This window comes from Lutra lutra, chromosome 8 (assembly GCF_902655055.1).
Source record: "Lutra lutra chromosome 8, mLutLut1.2, whole genome shotgun sequence".
NCBI lineage: Eukaryota > Metazoa > Chordata > Mammalia > Carnivora > Mustelidae > Lutra > Lutra lutra.
The window spans coordinates 52,154,249-52,159,566 of NC_062285.1; the positions used below are offsets into that span (position 1 = coordinate 52,154,249).

At 36.9% G+C, this 5,318-nt stretch overlaps 1 pseudogene; it reads right to left on the reverse strand.

Annotated features, from left to right (window-relative positions):
- Positions 1 to 2,801: 2,801 nt before the first annotated feature.
- Positions 2,802 to 3,736, reverse strand: LOC125106066 (olfactory receptor 6C2-like; annotated as a pseudogene).
- Positions 3,737 to 5,318: the final 1,582 nt, after the last annotated feature.

Here is a 5,318-nt window from a genome sequence, read left to right on the forward strand (position 1 = left end):
ACTTATCATACCTCCACAATTTGTGAACCAATTCCTTATAATTAATCCTTCTCTCTCTATACACATCCTATTGCTTCTGTTTCTCTGGAGAACCCTAATGCACATGATATGGAAAACAGACCCTAGTCTGGCACTCAATAATTTCCACCTCTTGCTGCCCATGCCTTTGTGTGGTTCCCTCTCTTTGAGAACAGAGAACCATTTACTTGATTCTAACCAACAGATATGAAAAATATAGTGGGACTGCTACTCCTTTGATTTGGTTGTGTTATGTAACAAAACTAATGGGATGCCACTCCCATGATTATGTTATATCATATAAGACTCTATCTTAACAGGCTGAAGCAAAATATTCTCCTGCTGGTCTTTAAGGAGAAAGCTGCGTCCAGACTGCTGACCCATAGAAGCTGTAAGATAATAAATGTGTGATGTATTAAGTTTAAAAAAGTTGTGGTAATTTGCCTGAGAGACAAGGCCAAACCATCTTCACTGGAGAGTTACACACCTTTTGGAAAAAAAAAAAAAAAAAAACCCTGGTGTGCTAATGGGCCTTGGTAGATACAGAGTATATGACCATGGGATAGCAAGTGGTCATTCTTCTGGAATCAACAATCAAGAGCTGGGTTTGGACAGACCAACCATGTTTTAATGTTGAGGAGCCTGACAGCAATCCATCATAAGATGCAAGTGCTGCATCTTGGAATGAGCAAGAGCTTCTCTTACACAAGGGGGTCAGGGAGGACAGGATGACAATCATGTCCTTGATCAGGAGGGGTCATCTAATCATATGGCAGGAATACAGAAGGAAGTTGTGGACAAATATTTTTTTCTCTTTTTCCTTTAACTTATTTCATTCCACATGTGGTTTCACCATTTGAGGTACTTACTAAGTTATGAATTTAAAAAAAGTTATGAATTTTAAATATATACTTCTTACTTCCATAGCAATCTTGAACTACGTTCTTTTCCCCACCTTACTATCGACATGTATAAAAGCTAGTTTAACTATATCTTAGCAGAGAGAATCACTAATCACTCATACATGAATAAATATTAGTGTAGAATAAAATCTAAGTAATATCAAGTTATCAATATTAATATTAAATTTATATTATATTATATTAATATATTAAAGTTATATCACTTTAACTCTAATTGCCTGGACAAGCTTCTCCATGGCTTTGGTAATACCATGAGACCTTTGTATTACCTGGGTTGGGGCTAGGGTGACAATGGCAGAGGCTATCTTCAGCTCAGTGGAACAGGTACATGGAGTTTAACTCTATTTGAAATGCGGGTGACAAGTAAAAGTAGACACAATCTTGGACTTTATGGAGTTTCGTATTTAGTGAAGGACAGACCCTAGTGTCCAGAGAAGGAGAAATCAATTAATAAAATAATAGGAACAAATATGTCATATGGTTAGGAGATTATTCATTCTCAAGTTAGGTGAAAAAGATAAAAATATCATTATCTTCAGCTATACCTTTAATTTTACCTAACCTTAGCAAACTGAATATATCCTTTAATTGTTCTTTTAGCTTGCTAACCTGACTTAAGAACCAAGCTTTGCTTAGTGCACAGTTCAGAATTCCCACAAATCTTTCTTTCTCATTTTATTTTAAAAAGCATTTTTATGCAGCTGGTGGGTGATTTCCAGTGGACAGACTGTGAATAGGATTGGGGGGAATGAAGGTTCATTTCCCTTCATGTAATTTTTAGTATAAGATAAGACTCATTAATTGTTTACCTCTGGTTCCATAAGGCCCAGCTTTTTAGTCTTATGAATCATCATGGGACAGTGCCCCCAAATATAACTGGGAATTCTTTCCTGTTTTCTAGCTACCTTACTCCCCCAACTTATTCCATCCTGAAATAGGAAGGGATGAGGAAAGTTAAAAGATTTGTCTGAAGTGGTGGTAGTAAAAGCCTGGCTGCAACCTGGACTTTCTGATTCCTGGTACAACATGTATCTTTCTTGAGCATCAGGTAAACAGAAAATTATGATGGAAGAAGGAGGTAGTGGGGAGAAGGCACTAAGTTGAAAGGCAAAAACTGGGGACTTAGTTTATTCTTTCTTCATTGGTTCATTTTATAAGCTTTTGTAATTGAGTTTGAATTTTTGTACCTAGAAAAGTCATTATAGTGAATAACTTGGATTGCAAGAACAGAATGCAAGCATAAGCTGTCATTTACATTTTGTCTGTTCCATCAATCTTTTTAAGCCTGTTAAGCTGACATTCTAATATGGAAACAAATGCACATGGACATACACAGAGACACACAGATGATAAGAATATGAAATTCTATTTAGGAAAAGAACTTGTACAACTTTTAAGCAAATATTATTAGAGGAAAATTTTAGCCTATATTTAAATCTCCCTGAAAAGTGGGAGAGATAAAATAGTGGTTTTTTTTTCCAGTAGAGTGATCATTAGGCCATTCCTGTAGATATAGATCATCCTCACTGATGTTCCTGGGAAATTTGGTATTCAGATCAGGACATATCAGTGCAAGAAGGGTAGCTGAGTACTAACATTGTAGTAAATTGATACCGTCTAAATTTCTTGGTTCTGTAAGTAATAACAGGTGTATTGTTAAAGTGTTTACTGCATATTTATTCCCATGTATTTCAGGGAATAGATTAAGCTAAAAATTTAATATGTGTATTATAGTGGGCACCAGGTGTAACAGAATGGGGCTGTGATATATGTAAAACTATGAACAAAATACAATTAGGGAAAAATAAAATGGAGATCAGGAATTCTTTTATAATTTGTCATTCTGTCCTCACTAGTCCTTTAGTTCTTTGAGATAGATGCAACCCTTTTGATCATGTCTTTGAAAGCTTGTACCACTTGCTTGCTCCTCAGAGTATGAATGGAGGGATTCCTCACTGGAGCAACTGAGGTGGTAAGCACTGACACCACCTTATTAATAACAACCCCTTCTTTTGCATGAGGTTTGATATAAAGATGCAGCTTCCGTAAGTGTTTGAAACCACAATTACATGGGAAGAACAAGTAGAAAAAGCCTTTTTCCTTTGCTGGGCGGAAGGGAATCTGAGAATGGTCCTGATGATGTATGTGTAGGACAGAATTACACACACCAAGGTGAAAATGAGTGTCAACACAGCCAGGAGCAAGACAAATCACTCTATAAACCCTGTGTCTGAGCAGGTAATCTTTGTGATGCGAGCAGCATCACAGCCAAAGTGATCTATGACATTAGAGTCACAAAACTCGAGCTCAAAGCCCAGGTCAAATGGCGGGATGTCAATGATTAGAGCAATCATGTAACATCCAATAAGGAACTTGATGCAGACCATTTTGTTCATGATGGTCATGTAATGGAAAGGTTTGCTGATGGCCACATAGTGGTCATAAGACATGGTCTTCAGGAAAAAAAATTCAGTCACACCCGGGATGATAACAAAAAATAATGGAGTGGCACATGCATTGTAGGTAACAGTGTTGTCCCCAGATGCCATTGTGTAGTGGAATCTAGGAATGCAGACCATTGTAAATGACACTTCCAAGATGCAGAAATTCCAGAGGAAAAAATACATGGGTGTTTTAAGTTGGGAATCCACCAAGGTGAGAGTGATGATGGTCAGATTCCCTACCACACTCAACAAGTAGGTTAGAAACAGAAAAATAAAAAGCAGAATCTATAGATTTGGGTCATCTGCTAGTCCCACCAGGATGAATGTTATTATTGCTGTGTAATTTTTCATCACTGATTCCTGACTATGGCCTCGTCTGTGTGTAAAAATAAAAGACAAATTAGATCAGAGAGAGACTGTCAGCATGTTAGCAGTGGGTTAAAATGCTAGCTAAGCCAAGATTTTATTGTATTTGTCACATGTTAATCAGGAATGTTATTGGTGTGGTATTTGATTAATAATCAATAATGCTATTGGATTCCCACAGTTTACCATTATTTTGGATACCAGCGAGAAGGCTCTTATTAAAGATTTTTATTACTATCTTGATGCAGTGTTAAGTCAGTAGTGAAAGGATTCTTTAACAACCCCAGAAATGAGGCTATTTTACATTATCTGTGTTAATGAACAGAAAAACCCTCACATAAAAATATTCATGGTTTGTAACTTCATGACAATAACTCAAGTTGTAACTTCATGACAATAACTCAAGTTGTGCTTGTCATCTTGGTTGCATGTGAGGCAAATGGGCTGACAATAGTTAAGTTTGTGAAGTTAAATTTTCCTCCTCTCAGCCTCTGGTTATTACTCACTGTGGTAATTCATATTCTCCTCTAAAGTACCTCATGCCCTTCTGCTTTTTTCCCTTTCTAAATTACACAAAAACACTCTTGCAAGTCCATTTTAAAGACAGAACTGGTGATCTTTAAAAGAGTGATCTTTTAAAACCATACATGGGGGGCACCGGGTTGGCTCAGTCAGTTAAGCATGTTTGGGGTTGTGAGTTCAAACTCCATATTGGGTGTAGAGTTTATTTAAAAAAAAAAAAACAAAAAAACTATGTATAAGCTCCATTTCTGTGTTAAAGTCACTGAATAGGGTTCTATTTCCTGTGGAATAAAATTCAAACCCCTTACTCTGTTTTATATGGTCCTTTATGACTTCATGGCTGTGTAATTCTTTTTTAAAAATATTTTATTTATTTATTTGATAGAGAGATAGAGAGAAAAGCACAAGTAGACAGAGAGTCAGGCAGAGGGAGAGGGAAAAGCAGGCTTTCTGCTGAGCAGGGGGCCAATGCAAGTCTTGATCCCAGGACCGTTGGGATCATGACCTGAGCCAAAGGCAGCTGCTTAACTGACTGAGCCATCCAGGCTCCCCTGGCTGTGTAATTTTAATTCATCTCTTGTTTATCCTGCTGTATTGGTCTTCTTCAGTTCCTTGAATGTGTCAAGTTTTTCCCACCCCAGGGTTTTTGCAATGTTTTCTCTCTTCTTGAAATGCTCTGCTTGCATTCTGTCATGGCTGGATCTTATTTTTCAGGTGCCAACTTAAATATAATCCCTTCAAAGATACTTTCCTGGGAAATCCTATCTATGTTCTCTTCATCCCCCACACTGTGAAAAGAAATGATCCATTTCTTTCACTCAGAGTACTTATTATAATTGGTAATTATAGATTCTTTTACTTTTTACCTCCATCTCCTAATCAGTAACAAGTTCCATGAGAACACAGACCATATCTATTTTGTAAACCACTGTAAATCCAGGACTAGAGCTTTGTCTGGTACATAGTAGATAATAAGTTTTTACTGAATGAATAAGACCAGGCATTTTATCCTTGATGCTGATTGTCTAACTATATTTAAAGTGTA